The sequence below is a fragment of the Oncorhynchus gorbuscha genome, linkage group LG18 (assembly GCF_021184085.1).
Source record: "Oncorhynchus gorbuscha isolate QuinsamMale2020 ecotype Even-year linkage group LG18, OgorEven_v1.0, whole genome shotgun sequence".
Classification (NCBI taxonomy): domain Eukaryota; kingdom Metazoa; phylum Chordata; class Actinopteri; order Salmoniformes; family Salmonidae; genus Oncorhynchus; species Oncorhynchus gorbuscha.
In genome coordinates this window covers 46927688-46951606 of record NC_060190.1, presented here as the reverse complement: position 1 = coordinate 46951606, position 23919 = coordinate 46927688, and the positions used below count along the sequence as shown (strand labels likewise).

Sequence of the window (23919 nt, the reverse complement as noted above, 5' to 3'; positions counted from 1 at the left end):
AAATTAACCATGGATGGATATACGGATTTGGACTTGTGGTTTTACTTAATTCACCGTATTGTCCAATGATTATAACAGGGATTCTGATCCAACCATAAATAAATTATATCGTACCCCTGGACTGAGAGATTTGAAGTTCAACATGTAGCTAGACGTAGTATGCGAATGTTAACTAGCCGGCCTGTGGCACATTGTTGTACATGAAAGGAAGTCAGGCTTTCAAGCAAGTTTTTTAACCAGGTAACCTAGGAAAATAAAAACCAAAAGCATGTACTGTATGATAGAGTCATAGACCGTTTAGGCAACATGAAAGAGGAGGCTGGCATTTCTCTACAAGTATTGTGAGACAACATGTTTTTTCTTCTTGCACACACACACACACACACACACACACACACACACACACACACACACACACACACACACACACACACACACACACACACACACACACACACACACACACACACACACACACACACACACACACACACACAGAGAAATCAGTACCATCAGGGTTGGTCGAGCCAATGGTTGGTCGAGCCAATGGCTAGCTGAATGTGCAAAGTTGACGAGAGGGAAGATGAATTACTTCCCGGTGTCTGTGATGCCTGCCATTTGGTGCGACGCAGACTAGGTGGAGATTGTGATGAAACAGAGAAGACACTGTCTGTCCTGCTGAGTTTTGATGCAATGTTTACCCAACAAAGTCAAGTTAGGATCTGTCAGTTATCCCGTGAGAGCTATTGTCCAGAACCGATTATGGTGTTTTAGGTGCTAAGCTTATGGCTCATGTTGCAGCAGTGTGTAGGAGGGCACATTCCTGGATGTGAGAAGTGTGCAGGAGGGCATGAGCAAAAAGGAATGTGTAGTATCTGTGGGAAAGGTTGTGTGTGTTAACTGTACGGGGGAACTATGGTGTTGGAGAGCAGAAGTGTCCGTTGAGAGAAAGGCAGGACGAGGTTTCCAGGATCAGAGGTGTCTTCTGCTGGGGCAGTGAAGAGAGTAGGAGAGGAAGATGGGTCCAAGGCGAGGGATCTTAAGAGGTTACTTATCAGTAGACCGAGGCCAATAGAGTGATAGCAATAACATGTGCTTTGGTAAGGTTGGCTTCTTAGTTTTCATCTCCATGGTTATTAACTGTAACTCAGAAATGAAACATACATCTCAGAAAAGAGATGTTGTGGTGGCAGCTGCAGAGTAGTATTTTAGTGTACGAGATTTTACTGCAGAGGAGTTACAAGATGTGTTGAACGATAAAGTCCCGTCCTCCCAGGCTGCCGGTCTGGTGTAAGATCAGGGCCATGTAGTGGAATACTGGTGAGGTTTTAATGGGTGTAGGGTTAGTTGGTAGGGCAATTTTCTTCCCTTTTCCCCTCCCTTTTTTGTGTCTCAAAGTGTAATGATTTCACACTTCAGAACAGTTGGTGGAACACAGGGCTAGATAAGATTTATAGATGAATAACGAGCCTCACTTTCCAGTACAGTAGGTGGCGCTGTGTGCACTTTTCAGTTGGTTGCGATCCGTCATGTAAAGAATAACAAGACCAATGGGAACAAATGAGTCATAGTGGGCAGCGCCAGCAAGAAGGTGGGCAGGGCCAAGCATGAGCTCGCGAGATCCCTCTGGCGCGTTCTAGCATACATCTACATATTTCTGTTAGAGAACGCCTCCTCTTTAAAATGCATGTGTGCAATAACTCATTTTGCCTTGACACTCCTTTTAAACAATGTTCATTTTTGCAAAGGGTAATGTTTACAAAACTTAGTCCACTCTGTTCATAACAGATTCTTGTTTGGAACAAAAAACTATTGAGAAAATGAGCAGAATGTCGGCCAAAACCCACCTTGTTCCATCTTCTCCCACTGCAAGCCAGTGGGCTTCCTCTCTCTACCATATTTGGTAGTGAGTGTAAACGCTAAGAGGATGCTTCACATTTATACATCTGGTGAAATATCTGTCTCATTGTTCTATGACTAATCCATTGTTAGCTCAATGTTCTTGTTCTAATTCTGACCACAAGCTAGTGAGCTCAGTGCAACAAACACTTAATCGAAGAATCCCAACTGTTGACCAATCACCAACGAAGGGGTGAAGACTTCTGCTACTGAACTTCGGCTTGCCTCAGGAAAAAACGTGTGTGAACATCCGAATAAATCGTATTATTTTTTAAATAAAATATACAGAAAAACCAGTATACATACAAGTAGTATGCAAACAGACAATGATAACATATGCTAGGAGGTACAACAAACTACAGATTATACAAAGACATTAAAAGATACACATATTGATTGTTCTAACAGCTTTCTTAATAGAAGAATGTAGAATGGTCTTAATGTACTGTTCAAATTCCTTATAGAAAACACGGAAGAGTTCATTCGTGAATTTACATTTATGAATATTACATTTTACCATCAGCACAATTAGATTGATGAGGATTTTTTTTCTTTATCCTTATAGTTAAGGAAACTGAGCAGCACATTCACCCATTAAAAACAAAAGTCGTCAAGAATATTAGCAATTATAAAACTATGAATATCTTTCCGTCTGTAAGAGATTTCCTCCTCTTCTTCCGAAGAGGAGTGGCGAAAAGGATCGGAGGACCAATATGCGGCGTGGTAAGTGTCCATGGTTCTTTTAATAAGAAATAGTACACATGAACAACCGAATACTAAAACAATAAACATGGAATGAACGAAACCCAAAACAGTACCGTGTGGTGAAAAAACACAGACACTGAAACAAACACACAGTGAAACCCAGGATACCTAAGTATGATTCTCAATCAGAGACAACTAATGACACCTGCCTCTGATTGAGAACCATTCTAGGCCGAAACATAGAAATCCCCAAATCATAGAAAGACAAACATAGACTGCCCACCCCAACTCACGCCCTGACCATACTAAATAATGACAAAACAAAGGAAGTAAAGGAACGTGACACTGTCATTTCTTTACATGTAGACAATGACAAAAATGAATGCAAAACTGTTTCTGGATGCTCAACCCAAAAAGTACAGTTAATGTTAATGTATTTTTTGAGTTTCTTCAGGTAATGATTCGCAGGGTAATACTTATGGATCATTCTGAAAGAGACATCTTTGACCTTGTTAACGAGCAGGTATTTGTGTTGTAATAACCAGACTTTTTTCCAGCAGATATTATTGACAAATGTATTCCAGTAAGTTGTGACATAAGGAATGGATACAATATCAATTTGAAATAAAGCATGTATAGATCTGTTGTTCTGAGGGAGCACATCCAAAGAAACATTTGCCGAAGACCAAAACGAGCAACAACGTCACAAAATGTCGTCATAATACACTACCGGTCAAACGTTTTAGAACACCTACTCATTGAAGGGGTTCTCTTTGCTTATTTGAGCTGTTTTGGTTCATTGTCCGTGTTTCTTGGCCCAAGCAAGTCTCTTCTTATTGGTGCCCTTTAGTAGTGGTTTCTTTGCAGCAATTCAAGCATGAAGGCCTGATTCACACAGTCTCCTCTGAACAGTTGATCTTGAGATGTGTCTGTTACTTGAACTCTGTGAAGAATTTATCTGGGAATGAACTTATCCTCTGCAGCAGATGTAACTCTGGGTCTTCCATTCCAGTGGCGGTCCTCATAGCGCTTGATGGTTTTTGCGACTGCACTTGAAGCAACTTTCAAAGTTCTTGAAATGTTCCATATTGACTGACCTTCATGTCTTAAAGTAATGATGGACTGTTGTTTCTCTTTGCTTATTTGAGCTGTTCTTGCCATAATATGGACTTGGTCTTTTGCCAAATAGGGCTTCTGCCTGCGGCTATGGAATCCTGACCTGTTCACCGGACACGCTACCTGTCCCAGACCTGCTGTTTTCAACTCTCTAGAGACAGCAGGAGTGGTAGAGATACTCTTAATGATCGGCTATGAAAAGCCAGCTGACATTTACTCCTGAGGTGCTGACTTGCTGCACCCTCGACAACTACTGTGATTATTATTATTTGACCATGCTGGTCATTTATGAACATTTGAACATCTTGGCCATGTTCTGTTATAATCTCCACCCGCTTCCTCTCCAGGTTTCTTCCTGGGTTTTGGCCTTTCTAGGGAGTTTTTCCTAGCCACCGTGCTTCTACAACTGCATTGCTTGCTGTTTGCGGTTTTAGGCTGGGTTTCTGTACAGCACTGGGTTTCTGGGTTTCTGTACAGATATCAGCTGATGTACGAAGGGCTATATAAATAAATATGATTTGATTTGATTTGATTTAAAAGGAATGAAATTCCACAAATTAACTTTGAAGAAGGCACACCTGTTAATTGAGATGCATTCCAGGTTACTACCTCATGAAGCTGGGTGAGAGAATGCCAAGAGTGTGCAAAGCTGTCATCAAGGCAAAGGGTGGCTACTTTAAAAAATCTCAAATATATTTGGATTTGTTTAACACTTTTTTGGTTACTACATGATTCCATATGTGATATCTCATAGTTTTGATGTCTTTACTATTATTCTGCAATGTAGAAAATAGTATATACAATAACGTTTTCAGGTGGGAAGCAAAAGGACGCCTTTATATGAATCAAATCAATCAAGGACATCAGCAGTCCACATGTTTTCTGCCACCAGCAGGTGTCCCCATCACTCTACAATGCAAAGGGATTATGCTGTCAAATAGTACTAAATATATCCAGCAGGAGGCAGACTGGGTCTGTAATGTAATATTGTGGCTCAAACAGTTGCGAAATAGGAATATGTGAAATGTGGAAATGCGTATGTAGTTATGAAATGTGGAGTAGGTACAAACACCAAATGACACAAACAGTTGTGTGATGATTTCTTGGAATGACTTGTTATGTTCAAATGTGACAGGATATTTTAGTCAGAGAATGACCCATTTATTTTAACGGCTTGTAGTTTCCCAATATCAAGATGTATCTGGGTGAGTATGTAGTATTGTGCAATATATTGATATCATGCTACAGCTAATTGAACTGAACATTTTATTGACAGGCACATTTATTGACCATTGTATTACCATGTATATGTTGGGACATGCCTCACAAGATAAGAAAGGGGCAACACTTTAACTTCTTTAACTTCAAACTTCATTTGAATGTAAATGGAGAAATATGCACAAATACATGGGACACCTGCACTGTCTACTTTTTTAAAAAGCATTGTTTGTTCAGAGTGGTGACATAATCAGCCAGGTTAGACATGCATCCATGTTTGAGGATGTCGGGAGATGACGAGGAAAATGGCCACTAGGGGCAACAGAGAGCGCTGTTACATTCTAGTATGTTTTGGTTTTGCTAGGGCATTGTGGATAGGGAAGGCGGATTGGCGTAAGCACCTGCCCCTGATTCGCGGGAGCCAGACTTGTAACAGAAATTCTGGTGACCTTATTTGACCTTTTATACTGCTTTTGAGACACAGTTGGATCCCATCTTGGGGCGCTACTTGTTGAGTAATTAAAACACTAAACTATCACAATAGAGTAACTATTGGTCACTCTATTATTTTTCCTTGTCAGCCACCATTTCTCCTAACCATGACCTCTCCACCAACTGAGTAAGCACAACTGCATATGTCTGTTGTGGGAAATGGATAACACAATCTGTAGGCCTAAATATCTCCAAACCTAAAATAAAATGGAGCATACATATGAAATAAATAAGTAATTACAATGTGTTTACGTGTGTGTGTGTCATTTTTTGTTGTTAGCCAACCATCTGTGGTTTTCTGCTTCATAAAAAGCTGAGGTCTGGAACTCCCTCCAGGTCATCTCTTTCGCCATTCCTTGGCCTTGGTTGCCTGATATCTCATCCTGAATTTTACATACATTCATTGTGGAGAACTAAAGTCAGTTTAGCCTGAGCGATTTGGGTAGGTAGCCAGGGAATGGCCTTGGTACATAAAAACTTATTTTGCAAAACAAACATATTTGCCTGCCACTCATGGGAACCCTATACATATGTGAGGGCTGTTGGGGCCGTGTCAGCTCCAGATGACAAAACCTGCACACACTCCCAGAGGGTTGGTTGCAGGTCTGCCAACTTCCTTTTGGTCATTTATTTATATTAATCAGAGAAATATCCAATAAACCAAACTGTTGCTTTAACTGTGAATGTACTTTATTGCACACAATCCTCAAATAAAATAGAACATACATAAAATAAACAATGTCTTTACATTGGGTGTGTGTGAGTGAGAGAGAGAGGGAGGCATGTTTTTCAACTCAGAAAAAAAGCACACAGAATTTCCTCAAACTACCAATTAAGCAATTCTCTTACAATATTATCAATCACACTTTGATTGTATAGAGTAATTATGTAGCTATTGATAATGGATATGTAGGCGTAAGATATCTCCAATCCTAAAATAAAATAATTACAATTGATTTACATTGGGGATAATGTGTGTGTAACAGAGAGAGAGAGTGTGTGTGCATGTTGTGTTTTATTTTTCCTTGTCAGCCACCCATCTCTGCTTTGTGATAGGCCCGGTGCATGCACTTCTGGGTGAGGCTGTCTGGGGTCGTGGTGGAGTGCATGGCAGATCTGAAAGAGAGATGCACAACGTGACAGTAAGTATACAGTTCAACATGTTTGTGTGCACATCTGTTGGTGTGAGTGAGCGTATGTGTATGTAATATCATTCTAAATGACCTGTATCCATCTGGGAATCCTCAAAAGATTCTCCCTTCACGGCCAATGTAGTAGGAACCGGTGTAGCCAGTAAATTCAATACCACAGCAGAGGACTGCTGGGGGTGGCAGATCTAAAAGAGAGGCATCATTTTCTTAACTGACAATAATCATACAACTAAACAGACTGAATGAGTGTAAGGCCTAGATTCAATCAGATTAAGCATTAACCGGCGATAGCCGACACACGCATTGCTGATGTTTTGGCGGTGTCTGAGGCGTAACTGAGTAGGATCTGTCAAATCAGGAAGAAGCTGCTGTTGATCACTGGCACGAAGCTACATCCGTCCTACTCGCGTTACAAGTTCAGAATGAGAAAGTGCAGGTTATAGAGAAATAATGATGCTCAAATTCTAAATCATTCAACTAAATAATGAGGATTTCTATCAGCCGAAATGAGGTGTAGATTACATCTCAAATTCCAGTGGTCTAACTTGTAAACAGGGCTGCATGAGATTTCTGTTATTACGACTCTGTGCAGCCAACGGCAATGTCCGCTTTAGGTATAATGCCAGGAGCCGCTGGTGAATTTGACAGCTCTAACACAGTTTCATCTCAGACACCGCCAAAACAACTGCTATGCGGATGTCGGCTAAAGTGGATGTGATTGAATAGAGCCCAAAGTGAGGAAGAGTATGCCTGTGTGTATACAAGCATGTGATAATTACCTGAATCACCTGTCGTGGCTGGTGTAGCAGGTGCAGGAGCAGACGACTGCAGCTGTGAGAAGTAAGGGTGTCAGATCTAAAAGAGAGGAACAATTTTCATAAGTGAAAATAATTATACACCAAAACAGAGTGAGTGTGTATACGTGTGTGTGATAATTACCTACCTCACACTACTTCAGGTCTACAAGCCTCTGGAAGTTCCAGCGTGCCACTCCAGGTCTGGAACATCATTGTGGAAACACGGTTACCTGTCACCCACGAGCCTGGTTGACAGATCTGAAAGATAGACACTATATTATTTTAACGATCAAGCCTTGACTACACACTAACCTAAATTAAGTGTGTGTGTATGTGGGGCAACCATGCAGCAGACTTCAATTTCCCAACTGATCATTGTACTTGCCCTCGCAATCTCTGGTGTGTGTGATCTGTGTTATTGTGGCTCATAAGTGTGTCAACCTGACCACATCCTTGTAGTAGGACATTCAGTGATTAGCTTAGGAGAAGAAAAAACTGTGTACAGTAAAAAGGATATCAAATATTCAGATCTGGATTGACAAGTACGCTAAATCCTGTGACGTTACAAAGCCTCTAGGGCTTACAACAATTAAATAAAGGCTGCAGGACCTTGAACGATCTTGAAGAACGATCTGGCCTAAAACGCTGTACTGTTTTATAACCTCCACTAGCACAGCCAGAAGAGGACTGGCCACCCCCCAGAACCCGGTTCCTCTCTAGGTTTCTTCCTAGGTTCCTGACTTTCTAGGGAGTTTTCCCTAGCCACTGTGCTTATACATCAGCATTGCTTGCACTTTGGGGTTTTAGGCTGGGTTTCTGTATAAGGACTTGGTGACATCTGCTGATGTAAAAGGGGCTTTATAAAATACATTTGATAGATTGCTTGTATATGCTTCTGTTCATGTCAGTAACTCTAAATCTAAATATGACATTGAGTTAGTTATCTTACATTTCCTCAATAGGAAGTTTTTCTTGGTATTTCCTGCTGGGGACAGGGGGCTTCAGGTTTGGGAATGGAGGGCCTAGAGGATTGGAATATTAACAATAATTAGTGTCCACATTTATGAATTCAATTAAATATGGGTTAGCTGTGTATCTTATCTGGTTGAAAATTGCTGATGATATACTGTATATGTCTATTTTCTTTTGAAAATCTGCCACCGAACCACACAATTATATTTAGTGAGAGTGGACACAAGCTTATTTTACCAGGTCGAAAAAAACATTATTTTGTCAAGGGAGACCTGGCAAAGACAGAGCTCTCAAGTAAAAGGCATATCCGTAGCACGAATGTGTGATATTTCTATTATATTATCTAATTTAACCATTTCCAGACCCAACGAATAACAGAACAGTAGGAAGGCTATTGTTGCTGTATTGTAGCCTACTTTACCCCACCCCATCAACCAACTACTAGTACTTTTGTACTATAGCCTACTGCACCCCATAATCAACCAACTTGCCAGCTACAAGGCTATATTGTTGTCATTCAGTAACACTGTAAAGGTACTGTTGCCTACACCACATTAACCACCTAGCTAGCTAGTGATAGCTTAGTAAGCTAGCTCCAAATAAACAACCAATTACATGAACAGGCTTTTTAACAAAATATAGCTAGCTAGCAAGTGTGATTTCATGTAAAACAACTTTACAGATGATTACAAAGTTCGAAAGCAAAGTTGACTAACCGGTCTGCTGCTCTAGGGAACTAGATGGAGGCATCCACAGGAGATTAGCCCACATGTTAGCTATCAAAGTATCTATCCAGCAAGAATGTCGAGGTCAAAAAACGAAAAAACTATGTTGAGCCATGTTGATTTGAGTAGGATAAGTCCAATCGGACTGAAATAATTAACAGACTGAACGTACATTTCTGTGACTCACTAGCTAACTTTAGCTTGCCAGCTCAGTGACCGTGCTGGGTGAGGAAGTATGCAACTCTTTCTGTTTACAGTGTTCCCTATTGGAAATCAGACTAGCGTCACAAAGCCAACCAGTGGCAAGAAATATATTACATCCGGTTTGGATTCTGAAGTGAGACTGATGCCTGAAGGAATGATTTAATCGATCAATAAATCATCTGTTATCTGAACAAATGGCATTGTTCTCCCGAGTGGCGAAGCGGTCTAAAGCACCCCATCTCAGTGTTAGAGGCGTCACTACAGACCTGCTGGTTTGAATCCAGGCTGTATCACAACCGGCCGTGATTGGGAGTCCCATAGGGTGGCGCACAATTGGCCCAGCATCGTCCGGGTTTGGCCGATGTAGACCGTCATTGTAAATAAGAATGTGTTCTTAATAACTGACTTGCCTAGTTATATAAAGGTTTTCTTATCTCCTTCATGTTTTCCTGGCAGTTCTGGTTTCTTTGGCCTGTTCTTGTTTGTTGTAAGACAGCCACTGCTTAAACCAGGAAGTGAAAGTGGGAGTTAATATGAGACAGTTGTCAGAGAAACTGAGAGAGGAAGTGAAGGCAAGGCGTTGAGGGGTTGTGGTAGGGACAGGTGCAGTGAAGGTTAGATAGTGTGAGCATGGGGTACTTCATACACAGATACAAACACAGTCACGCAGACATGCTCATATGAAAACACACATGCTATCACGTTTCAGGAGAAGTCCCAGATGCAGACTGTGTCGAAGTAACAAAAGTTTATTACTAGAACAGGGGGCAGGCAAAACGACAGGTCAAGGGCAGGTAGAGGTCAGTTATCCAGATCAGAGTCCGTAAGGTACAGAATGGCAGGCAGTCTCGGGGTCAGGGCATGCAGAGGTCAATAATCCAGGGTGGTGTGACAAGGTACAGAACGGCAGGCAGGCTCAGGGCAGGTAGAATGGTCAAAACCGGGGAAGCTAGAAAACAGGAACTAGAAAAAGACAGGAGCAAGGGGAAACCCGCTGGTAGGTTTGATAAACAAAACAAACTGGCTACAGACAAACAGAGAACACAGGTATAAATACATTGGGGATAATGGGGGAAATGGGCGACACCTGGAGGGGGGTGGAGACAAGCACAAAGACAGTTGAAACAAACCAGAGTGTGACACACGCATGCTCGCTCACACGTAGGTACGCACGCAGGCATGCATGCGCGCATGCACACCACACCATGCTGTGTCTTCACCAGAAGAAAGAATCTGTAGATACACAGTAACAATGTGTGTGAGTGAGAGAGAGAGAGAGAGAGAGAGAGAGAGAGAGAGAGAGAGAGAGAGAGAGAGAGAGAGAGAGAGAGAGAGAGAGAAAGAAAGCAATGGGAGCAGTAATCACAAGACCACCACAACCACAGGACTGAGCAGAGTGAGTCACTCCTCTCTTCTCTACTCTGCTGTCTTATCCTCTTCCTCTTGTTTCCTGTCTGTCTGCTGGCTCGCTGGAACACACCAAGAACAATCAAACAGCCCAGGACATGACTACTCAGATAACTCTCTCTTTCTTCTACCCGTCTTTCTATATTTTCCTTTTCTCTCTTTTTCCCTCCCCCCTCTCTCTCTCTGATGGTGTCTCTGACTCTATTGTCCATCTTTCTCTCTTTTCAATTTTTTTCTCTCTCTTTCTCCCCTGGAATGTAATATCCTCTTGATGCTGTGTCAAACATCTTTCTCTCATGTATTCCAATATCTGTCTACTCATATGAAATGAAATCATGGACACTCTTACTGACAGTTATGGTTGCTTTGCGTGATGTATTGATGTCGCTACCTTCTTGCCCTCTGCTGTTGTCTGTGCACAATAATGTTTGTAACATGTCTTGTGCTGCTACGATGTTCTGCTGCTGCCATGTTGTTTTGCTACCATGCTGTGTTTTCATGTGTTGCGGCCAAGCTATAATGTTGTCTAAGTTCTCTTTTTAAGTAGTGTTGTGGTGTCTCTCTTGTCGTGATGTGTTTGTCCTATATACAGTTGAACTTGGAAGTTTACATACACCTTAGCCAAATACATCATTTTCCAAGCTCTTTAAAGGCACAGTCAATTTAGTGTATGTAAACGTCTGACCCACTGGAATTGTGATTCAGTGAATTATAAGTGAAATAATCTGTTTGTGAACAATTGTTGGAAAAATGACTTGTGTCATGCACAAAGTAGATGTCCTAACCGACTTGCCAAAACTATAGTTGATATCAAGACATTTGTGGAGTGGTTGAAAAATGAGTTTTAATGACTCCAACCTAAGTGTATGTAAATTTACAACTTCAACTGTATATATATAAAATAAAATAAATCCAAGCCCCCGTCACCGCAGGAGGCCTTTGACCTTCTGGTAGGCCGTCATTGTAAATAGGAATTTTTGTTCTTAACTAACTTGCCTAGTTAAATATTTCTTTTTACAAAAATGGTGTCTGTTCTTTACTTGACTTGGGTTATTACGTTTGCTTGCAGACTGACAGACAGAGACTTCTCTGATTGACTGTGTACTGTACAGTACTGGAGGAATGATAGGCCGCTGTAGTGTATTGTGTGTACTGACATCTTCACAAGGTTTGCTGCTCTATGATTGGTTGGCCCTGCCAGTGGCCTGTCTGTAGCATCTGGACCCTGCTGTCTGTATCTACTGTAAACAGTATCATACTGTTGATAAATACAGTAAGTTACTGATTAAATTACAAAAATGGCTAACAGTGTAGTAAACACGGCTATCTGATAATAGTAGTTATCACAACAAAAGACGTGGTCTAACACAACAAAACATTCTAAAGATGTCTTACAACACAGCGCAACTGACAGAAAACAGAAAACCAGAATACAATTTGACAAAACATAACAGAAAATAGCTGCACATTTTACTGGGTGTAAATGACATCACTCAGTGGGATTTTTTTTATCATTGTGTGTCTCATTGACAATTACTCTCACAAACCAATAATGACATCACCATAGTGTTCATTGCCACTCACAACCTCAGGCGTTGTGTAATTTGCAGGAAACTACACTTAAATACCTACACCATCCACCTCTCTTACTTACACACACGTAGCTGAGTTGCTAAGGTGTGGGAAAGGAAGCTGTTCTCTGACCTGTAGTGGGCCATGACGCAGACAAGAGGTTCACTTAAGCACTGACTGGAGATACTGTGGGTGTGCCATTTAAAGACATATTGTCCAGTCGAGCAGAGTAGAGAACCACAATATGACTCACTCACAGAGCAGAAAGTCCCTCTCTCCACCATGCGGTTACTGTATTCAGTACAGCAATGGAGAGCTCACTCTACTACCTCCAATATCCTCTCTTTGCCTCCACTCATCCACTCACTCACAAACATGAAACAGTTCATTAATCTCTGAACACATTGTACCAAATCTATACACAGCATCTATAGCTATGCAAAACTCTATAAACATTTTGAATTACCCTTTAGCTCAATTGTCCAGAACAGTAGCCCATAACACCACATCGTAACACAATTACTGAAGAGACATGTCTTCTTCATTCCTCAGAAAGGCTCAGGGCCTGTGTTCTGACCTGTACTATTGTGGCTCAGGTTAAATTTATGAGTATCACACCCACTTAACCTGGGAACGTCAGCAGTATTTCTATACCATTTACTGTCTGTGGTGTTATACTGTAGATACAGCAACAACATAACCCAGCTGCATTAAACACAGTGCTTCAGTACTGCTGTCCAGCCCACAGTCTTAATCCAGATTATTCCAGATTACGCACACAAAACTGGAGAAAGACAGCTCCCCCAACCCCTCCAGTTCTGTCTGTGTTATTTATATAAAGGCACAGATAGTCATACAGTTGGCTGCTGCAATAAAGAGTAGTGCATGTGTAACGTCACTGATTCAAACAAAACATTTGTTGTATTATATTCATTTGAGGATTTTGAGCCCTGTCCTATCCTTATTCTGAGCCCTGTCCTATCCTTATTCTGAGCACTGTCCTATCCTTATTCTGAGCCCTGTCCTATCCTTATTCTGAGCACTGTCCTATCCTTATTCTGAGCCCTGTCCTATCCTTATTCTGAGCCCTGTCCTATCCTTATTCTGAGCACTGTCCTATCCTTATTCTGAGCCCTGTCCTATCCTTATTCTGAGCCCTGTCCTATCCTTATTCTGAGCCCTGTCCTATCCTTATTCTGAGCCCTGTCCTATCCTTATTCTGAGCCCTGTCCTATCCTTATTCTGAGCCCTGTCCTATCCTTATTCTGAGCCCTGTCCTATCCTTATTCTGAGCCCTGTCCTATCCTTATTCTGAGCCCTGTCCTATCCTTATTCTGAGCCCTGTCCTATCCTTATTCTGAGCCCTGTCCTATCCTTATTCTGAGCCCTGTCCTATCCTTATTTTGAGCCCTGTCCTATCCTTATTTTGAGCCCTGTCATATCCTTCTTTTGAGCCCTGTCCTATCCTTCTTTTGAGCCCTGTCCTATCCTTCTTTTGAGCCCTGTCCTATCCTTATTTTGAACCCTGTCCTATCCTTCTTTTGAGCACTGTCCTATCCTTCTTTTGAGCCCTGTCCTATCCTTCTTTTGAGCCATGTCCTATCCTTCTTTTGAGCCATGTCCTATACTCATTTTGAGCCCTGTCCTATCCTTCTTTTGAGCCCTGTCCTATCCTTCTTTTTACCGCTGTCCTATCCTTCTTTTGATCCATGTCCTATCCTTCTTTTGAGCCATGTCCTATTCATCTTTTTAGCAGTGGAAACACGTTCTCTGGAGTGATCAATCACGCTTCACCATCTGGCAGTGTGACGGACTAATCTGGGTTTGGCGGATTCCAGGAGAACACTACCTGCCTGCATGCATCACGCCAACAATAAAATTTGGTGGAGGAGGAATAATGGTCTGGGGATGTTTTTCATGGTTCAGTGCCTGACATCACTAATCCTCTTTTGGCTGAATGGAAGCAAGTTACCGCAGCAATGTTCCAACATCTAGTGGAAAGCCTTCCCAGAAGAGTGGAGGCTGTTATTACAGCAAACGGAGGGTGGGGGGGACCAACTCCATATTAATGCCCATACTTTTGGTCATGTAGTGTATGTAGTACATTTTCACAACTCTTAGTGCAAAACTCTAAACCGGTCACACTTGTAACAAAGCCAATCTTTCAGTCAAAACCCACCATTGTGCTGTCATTTGTACTGTAAACATCTATCATCACAACAACCATTGATTCAACATATAAGGCTCCCTGCCTGTGCCATTAAACCCCTTCAACTCATCCAGAACGCCGCAGCCCGTCTGGTGTTCAACCTTCCCAAGTTCTCTCACGTCACCCCGCTCCTCCGTTCTCTCCACTGGCTTCCAGTTGAAGCTCGCATCCGCTACAAGACCATGGTGCTTGCCTCCGACGGAGCTGTGAGGGGAACGGATGGACACCTCAGTACCTCCAGGCTCTGATCAGGCCCTACACCCAAACAAGGGCACTGTGCGTTCATCCACCTCTGGCCTGCTCGCCTCCCTACCACTGAGGAAGTACAGCTCCCGCTCAGCCCAGTCAAAACTGTTCGCTGCCCTGGCCCCCCAATGGTGGAACAAACTCCCTCACGACGCCAGGACAGCGGAGTCAATCACCACCTTCCGGAGACACCTGAAACCCCACCTCTTTAAGGAATACCTAGGATAGGATAAGTAATCCCTCTCCCCCCCTAAGATTTAGATGCACTATTGTAAAGTGACTGTTCCACTGGATGTCATAAGGTGAATGCACCAATTTGTAAGTCGCTCTGGATAAGAGCGTCTGCTAAATGACTTAAATGTAAATGTAATGTAAATGTAAATATAAGTTTATTGTGAAATATAATGAAAACATTGGTTTAATCACCAAAACACAACACAACGATATCTTTTCAATTGATTTGTTTTAATTACCAGTTAATCTAATAGCAAAAAAGTGCAATATGTGTTTCAAATCGCCCCTAGAAGTGCTGAAAGTAATATGCTACAGTACTGTCAATTACAGTAGATTACACAGTTTTCACATTAGGCAATGCACTTACATAACCCAACAAAATGTACAGAAAATGCATTTCCATAATATCTATCCAATGTGTAATTAAAGGTGGGATCAATGAAGACATCCTCTACAATCATTCATGCAACAAAACATATTATTCATATATATAATTGTGACATTGGTGTCTGTAATCAAATGTAAGAAATTAAACGAATTAAATTCATGAAAATAAAACACCACATTTAGCATGCATTAATTTGCATCAAGCCTGTCTTGAGGATTTAGCCAAAAATGGTCATCTACATCACAGTGAATGTCCTCATTGTTCATGCGAAAAAAACTTTTGGCATTGTGAATCCAAGCTTGACATGGGTCTGCAATAATGTCGTCACATGCGTCATCCATGGCCAGAAGGAGGGTGGCACGAATGGCAATCGTACACCTTCCACCTCTAAGCTGAAAAACAATAGAGCTGAAAAAAGGAGAGTATCGGGTCACGAAACAGGGATGGGCCCGAAACCACCTCTACACGGTGGAACCTAACTTAGTACCACACAATGACATAGGTGACCTTTTCACCTTGACACCTTGCTCAATTTAACTGAGAAACACAATGAGGTGTGCAACATTGTAGGATCCAAGTAATGGCCTATGTTCTACCACACCATCTTCAGAGATAGCTGCGCACATGGAGATGTTTTCCTAAGTTGCCAAGGCACTTGGACGGTCACCCATTGGCCGATAAGGTTCCACCCACGGTGCCGAGTTTTGGCCAGGTCGAATACCGCTTCTTCAACAAAGACATACTTGTGATGGTTCACAGCAGCATCAAACACCAGCACCCTCTAAAAATATATTTTGGTCAGTTATTTTTACAGTATAATTCCAATATGATATTGTGAATTAGCATTTGTATCAAATAGTCACAGTAATACAGTATACAGTGCTGTATCTGAACATACTCGGCCCGCAGTTGTTTTACTCGTTTGTTGTTTCTCTCAAAAGGCACCGGGTAAATGTGTTTCAGAGATACCTGGCGGGCGATTGTTGGTAGGCTGATGGATGCCACATTGACAAAGGTGTCATTGTTCTCCTCAGTGGCGTGCTTTATTTCGGACAGCCGCATGTCATTCCTGGCCCTCACCATTTCCACTCCTGCTGGTCGGTCAGCACACGGCCATGGCCACCACCATGGGGTCTTCTGTCAATTCTAAGGGTAGAACTGAGTACACCGTCAATGGATAATACTGTAAGAACACTGTAACATGTTTTGTGAATGTACATGCATTACAATATGTCATTTACTGTCAATATAATGGTAAAGCATAATGCAGACTTACCGGTTTTCTTGCCGAAATGTTCTCATGATGGAATTGACAGTTGATCTTTTCAGATTGGGGCGAACTAATCTGGCAGCCTCTGCCATGGTAAGGCCTCTGTTTTCCACATGGTCAATGACGATGGCCCGGACTTCATTAGACACAACAGTTCCCTGCCATCTGCCTCCCTCTCTCTGTTGTCCCCCTCTTTAAAAACACATCCATCAAAGCCATAAGCATTGGGTAAGTGGTTAGTCAAGGGCAGCTATGCTGATTGGGGCTTTAATGAGAAAGTTGTGAATAGTTCAAATGCATGGTGTGTGTTGGAACCTAGCAGAGTCTAGTTATGTTACAGTTCTACACCCTTAGAAAAAAGGGTTCCAAAGGGTTCTTTACGGAGTGATAAGGTTCTGTCAATAACTGTTTTTATCTGATTTTTTTGGGGGGTGGAGATGAGGGTTCTTTGTAAGGCAAAGGGTTTTTACCTAGAACCTTTTTCGTCCTTTCTTTCAAGGAAAGGGTTATTTAACAAAGTAAAGGAGTCTAGGTAAGTCCAATGAGCGCTGATGCATGTAATGATGGTGACAGGTGTGCGTAATGAAGGGCAGAGAGGGGCAGCTGCCATGTTGTGTTGCACCATGTTGTTGTCATGTGGTGTTGCTACCATGCCTTGTTGTCATGTGTTGCTGCCATGCTATCTTGTTGTCTTAGTTCTCTCTTTATGAAGTGTTGTGGTGTCTCTCTTGTAGGTGTTTGGTAGGCCTTCATAATAAATAAGAATTTGTTCTTAACTGAGTTGCCTAGTTAAATAAAGGTACAAAAAAATACAGAAATTAAATGTGTTTGTAAAGTGTAAACATCTAAACTACATGTATGATACATGATTGCTAATTGATTCCACATAGCGGTAACCACAATGGGTCACCATATGAAAGGGTGTGTGTGTGAACACTTTCTTTCAAAAGGCACCAGGTAAATGTAAACACTTTCCTTCAGGAAGTAGGAAGATATCAAAGAGCTTGTGAACGAAGGGAGTTGGGAGAGTTGGGCATGGGCCCTGTTAAGGGTTCAAAGTGAATACAGTACATGTATTGGCTTTTTATAGTGAATTATGTGAATGTTAGATTGTGTATGTGTGTATGAGAAGGATAAAGAATGAAAATATTGTAATATAAAGTGTGATGGTGTGTTTTCAGTAGATCTATTGTGTTATACTGTAGGTGTTATAAAGTTATTTTTGGGCTACCTCAGTTCTCTAAAGGAGATACTGTGTTCCGTACCAGTAGAACAGAGATCATTGTGTACCTATCTAAATGAGATACTGTGTTCTGTACCACTAGAAAAGAGCTCATCGTGTACATCCCTATCAGATCAACCTTTGACCCTTCACTCTGAGTGCTGCAGAACAGGGAAAACTGCAGTCAGCGCTTATGTCTGACCTTCAGTCTTATGCAAGCATCAACCACAGCGACTGCCAGAAGTCAAGTGCATTCATTCTCTCTCTCTCTCTCTCTCTCTCTCTCTCTCTCTCTCTCTCTCTCTCTCTCTCTCTCTCTCTCTCTCTCTCTCTCTCTCTCTCTCTCTCTCTCTCTCTCTCTCTCTCTCTCTCTCTCTCTCTCTCTCTTTCAACTCTCTCATATTTCGCTATAAATCCTTTGTTAATATGAACAAACATATAAACAAGTAAATGTTGCAATCTGAATCAATTGGGTCATCGCATATTTTCACAACCGCCACAGGTTACCTCGTTCAGGTGAAATATTACTTTAGCATTGTCCTTGATAAGTAATTCATTATCAAAACACAATGACAAATGCATCAATATACTCCAAATAAAATATAAATTCAGCCCTGATCTCTGGTATTGTCTATCAATAATTGGAGGGTCATCTTACTAACCTTCACACTACACTGTTTTAGAATCAATCAGCGGTCTATTTGGTTGTTATATGTATCATGGTGGGGTTTTGATGGTCAGGTGTATGTGATGAGGCAAAGTAACAAGACAAAAGTGCCCTAATATTGAAGTGGACCAGGGGCAATAGGGGCAGAGGACAGGCGTTCTTGAGCTGTAAAGAACACCCCCATTCACGCAGTGATCATAGCCGGCCAGATCTCAGCTGATATCCAGGGCCCATTGGACCCATTCTAAGGTAATATAAGCACCTGTTCAGATACAGCACTGTGCTCCTGTCTTCCAATTTCCAACACAACACCTTTGGTTGTCTCTCAGCTATAGGTACCTCCATGGTTCGCACTGATGACATCAACAATTCTGATGCAGGCAGACCTGCGCAGTACGTGGTGCTTTCTTTGTGATGTGCTATTTCACGTGTGCATGGCCTTTGTACTCTGTGTGGCACGTCTTGCCAGTGCTTAAAGGTCACGTTGCTGAAAGTTCTGTTTCTACAGCTCGTTCAAAAGCGCATTCATAGTTTACGACGAGCACAGCACACCCACTGGGCACAGACATCAATTCAACGTCTATTCCATGTTGGTTCAAAGTATTTTTGTAATAGTCATGTTTTTTTTTGTGTGGTTTTGCTGTGATTGAGTGGGCCTGGCAGGGCTGGCTGCCCAGCGGGTGGCAGGGCCTGGTTCCCCTGACTTGAACACAATCACACGAACAAAACACAATGCTGATGGTACAAGTCTGAATGGTAATGATGATAGACGATAAAAGGCGGGCCTGTGGTGAATGGGCATCAGCCCAGACAAGAATCTACAGGACCTTCGATCCTGTTACCTACGATATACCCAATTCTCTGGCACTCAACACACAGACAGACAGTCCAGGTCCCATTGTGTATTTCATTAGCCTCTTACCAAATCAATACAATCAAGGTTAGTTGTGGTTGATCATTTAAAGCAAACAGCAGGATGTTAAACCATGTACCACGTTAAATAATGATACTGTACATCGCTTACACCAGCAGCTTTAGCCAAAATACACATGGAATAAACAGAACATACAGTCAATAATACAGTAGGAAAAAAATCTATAGTGAGTGCAAATGAGGTAAGATAAGGGAGTTAAGGCAATAAACAGGCCATGGTGGCGAAGTAATTACAAAATAGCAATTCAACACTGGAAGGGTAGATGTGCAGAAGATGTAGAGCAAGTAGAGATACTGGAGTGCAAAGGAGCAAGATAAATAAATAAATACAGTATGGGGTTGAGGTAGTCGGATGGGTTGTTTACAGATTGGCTATTTACAGGTGCAGTGATCTGTGAGCTGCTCTGACAGCTGGTGCTTAAAGCTAGTAAGGGAGACATGAGTCTCCAGCTTCAGTGATTTTTGCAGTTCGTTCCAGTCATTGGCAACAGAGAACTGAAAGGAAAGGTGGCAAAATGATGAATTGGCTTTGGGGGTGACCAGTGAGATATACCTGCTGGAGCTGGAGCGCCAGGATGGTCAGTTTTATGTGGGTATGTTTGGCAGCATGAGTGAAGGATGCTTTGTTGCGAAATAGGAGGACGATTTTATATTTAATTTTGGATTGGAGATGTTTAATGTGAGTTTGGAAGGAGAGTTTACAGTCTAACCAGACACCTAGGTATTTGTAGTTATCCACATATTCTAAGTCAGACGGGCGGGCAAGTGCGGGCAGTGATCGGTTGAAGAGCATGCATTTAGTTTTACTTGCATTTAAGAGCAGTTGGAGGCCACGGAAGGAGTGTTGTATGGCATTGAAGCTTGTCTGGAGGTTAGTTAACACAGTGTCCAACGAAGGGCCAGAAGTATACAGAATGGTGTCGTCTGCGTAGAGATGGATCAGAGACTCACCAGCAGCAAGAGCGACATCATTGATGTATACAGAGAAGAGAGTCGGCCCGAGAATTGAACCTTGTGGCACCCCCATAGAGACTGCCAGAGGTCCGGACAACAGGCCTTCCGATTTGACACACTGAACTCTGTCAGAGAAGTAGTTGGTAAACCAGATGAGGCAATTATTTGAGAAACCAAGGCTGTTGAGTCTGCCTATAAGAATGCGGTGATTGACAGAGTCGAAAGCCTTGGCCAGGTCGATGAATACGGTTGCACAGTAATGTCTCTTATCGATTGCGGTTATCATATCATTTAGGACCTTGAGCATGGCTGAGGTGCACCCGTGACCAGCTCTGAAACCAGATTGCATAGCGGAGAAGATACGGTGGGATTCTAAAGGGTCGGAAATCTGTTTGTTAACTTGGCTTTCGAAGACCATGGAAAGGCAGGGTAGGATAGATATAGGTCTGTAGCAGTTTGGGCCTAGAGTGTCTCCCCCTTTGAAGAGGGGGATGATCATGGCAGCATTCCAATCTTTGGGATTCTCAGACGATACGAAAGAGAGGTTGAACAGGCTAGTGATAGGGGTTGCAACAATTTTGGGAGATAATCTTAGAAAGAGAGGGTCCAGATTGTCTAGCCCGACTGATTTGTAGGGGTCCAGATTTTGCAGCTCTTTCAGAACATCAGCTATCTGGATTTTGGTGAATGAGAAATCGGGGAGGCTTGGGTGAGTTGCTGTGGGGAGTGCAGGGCAGTTGACCGAGGTAGGGGTAACCAGGTGGAAAGCATGGCCAGCCGTAGAAAAATGCTTATTGAACTTCTCAATTATAGTGGTGACTGTGGTGACAGTGTTTCCTAGCCTCAGTGCAGTGGGCAGCTGGGAGGAGGTGCTCTTATTCTCCATGGACTTTACAGTGTTACAGAACTTAGGCACCAGTAGGTCTTAGCAGACAGCATTATTAATGTTATCAGTAGCCTACATTATGAATGGCCTAATACAATGACTATCCTCATTAGAGCCTGATAAAGCTCTTAAAACCTAATGAACTGCAGGTGAGATTGTGACAAGTCAAAGTTTCTGGCCAATCGGGACAGTATAATATAGTAGTTAGACCAAGAGGCAGTTTATCGAGGTCAGCCCAACTGTGAGGCAAAGTGTTACTGTTGTAGTGTGATCAAGGCAAGAGCAAGACCATCATCTGTAAAGAAAAGCTTTGAGAAAATAATACCCACGAGAAGGATGGCATGAGATTTGAACAGATTTGTGTGTACTGGAATTGAAGTTCTGCTGCAACTGAAGTGAAATCTCAGCTCTTTTCTCTTCTGTCCTTTTTCGAGGTCTTTCCTAAAAATGCTGAACTGTTTGGTTAACTGGAACACGCCAACCCTTCCATGCCTACTGGTGCTGTTGCCATGGAGACTTGTCTCCGTTACGGAACTGATTCAGTTACTATGGCAACCTGAAAATCCCCCAAAATGTGGAAAGTGGAGCACGTAACACACACACACACACAATGCTCTAATCCACATCTCGTCTGTGTTAATTTTGGTACTTACATTTTTTTTGTTGTCTAGTCTTAGTCATTTTGACTAAAATATCATTAAGTCTTAGTCACATTTTTGTCATTTGAATAATGATTTAATCTAGTCATTGTCAAAATGATGAAAACATTATTAACATTAACATTATTTCAGCTTTTATTTTTTTCATCACATTCCAAGTGGGTCAGAAGGTTACATACACTTAATTAGTATTTGGTAGCATTGTCTTTATTTTGTTTAACTTGAGTCAAAAGTTTTGGGGAGCCTTCCACAACCTTCCCACAATAAGTTGGGTGACTTTTGGCCCATTCCTCCTGACAGAGCTGGTGTAACTGAGTCAGGTTTGTAGGCCTCCTTGCTCGCACAAGCCTTTTCAGTTCTGCCCACAAATGTCCTATAGGATTGAGGTCAGGGCTTTGTGATGACCACTCCAATACCTTGACTTTGGTGTCCTTAAGTCATTTTGCCACAACTTTGGAAGTATGCTTGGGGTCATTGTCCATTTGGAAGAGCCATTTGCGACCAAGCTTTAGGGAGACTCGGCTACGTTGGCTACAGAACATGTATATGAAATGCAGTGGGAAAAGCATGAGGGTTGTATGAGATTACATATTCAAAGACAGCCTGCTTTTCTATAGCCGACTCAAGGGAGAGATAAACATAGCTAGACTGTTGTTTTATTATTAAAATCAGTGCTGCTATTGTTTTTAATTTTGTAAAGCAGCATGTGTTTTTTAACCAGGCAAATGGTAGCTAACTAGAAAGCTGGTGGTGAGATAGTTAGGTGAAGCAAGAGTCACATGCACAGGCTCAGCCTGTCTGCTGCTCTGCCCACACTAATCGATTGCTCAACCGCAGCTTACCAGCTGATGTAGGCTGTGTTTGCCTGGTGTGACCCGTCCTTCCCACTGCTGAACACATTTTCTCTCTTCTCATCTTAGTCAACTGAAATAAATAATAATGTTTCTTTAGTTATAGTTTTTTTCTGGGTCTATTTTGCCTTAAAAATATAAAAATGTTTGATTTAAAAAAAAATTGTTAACAAAATTAACCCTCCATCACATCAGTCATTTAACAAAGCCAGAGCTCATGTGACGAACAGGGATTACAGATTTATTGACCATGTTTAGATTTGTGCAAAACAGATTATCATTCCTCATGCTGTTGTATATGAATATTTATCATACTGTTTAATCCCACCCTGTCCATCTCTATTTCCTCCCTCTCCATATGTTCCCTTGATGAAACACGGTGTCCTCAGATCACAGGTGCAGAACTTTGGATAAAAGCGCCTGCTAAATAGCATATATTATTATTATTATTATATTATATTATAAAATGCACGCACCCACACAGTCACCCACACAGTCACCCACACTTATACACACATACCCCTCCACCCCCAAACATAGTAGAAAAGTACACACCAAATCCCGGGTCAGTAACAGAAAGAAAGCCACAGAGTTTCTGAAGAGGCTTATGAAAGGGGCCTATAATTACAGAGCACCAGAACGAGTAGCTTGGAACACGGATTTACAAAAGGACTGCATGAGGAACAGAGGCAGAGCAGTGAAACGCTTCAAACTGCAAGCCTGGGCGACTGATAAGAGATTAACTATGGTCAAGTTCAGTTTTAGTATCGACCTTGATAACGATAACAAATTACACAATTTTCCTAGAAAAGACTAGAGGCAGGGTATATGCACAAGAGTGTGAAATTGACCACATATGAAATAGCTGATCCCTGCCTTTCTTATGATGATAAATCAGTTCATAGCTGATGTTGGTGTTGGTCCAATGTCTGGTAGGGGGGTGAGTTGTCAGTTTTCTGCTTGGTAATGAAGATGAATTAATGACATTTCCAGTAATTAGAGGATTTCCTTGTTGAAGCATTGACTCGGCAGTTCTAGCTGACGTCAGTTATTGGGCCTACAGCAAGATGGATTGTTATTGAAACTGTCCTTGAACGCATTGCGACTTTACTACTCTAAGTTGTGACGTAAGAGGCAGGGCT

At 42.0% G+C, this 23919-nt stretch overlaps 1 long non-coding RNA gene across 1 annotated transcript; it reads right to left on the bottom strand.

The window, feature by feature from the left end:
• Window positions 1-6102: 6102 nt before the first annotated feature.
• On the bottom strand, window positions 6103-9312 carry LOC124004288. Its single transcript, XR_006833341.1, has 4 exons — window positions 9067-9312; window positions 8328-8400; window positions 7525-7636; window positions 6103-7436 (listed from the first exon to the last, which is right to left on the bottom strand). It is a non-coding gene; the product is annotated as an uncharacterized LOC124004288 (long non-coding RNA).
• Between the last annotated feature and the right edge of the window lie 14607 nt (window positions 9313-23919).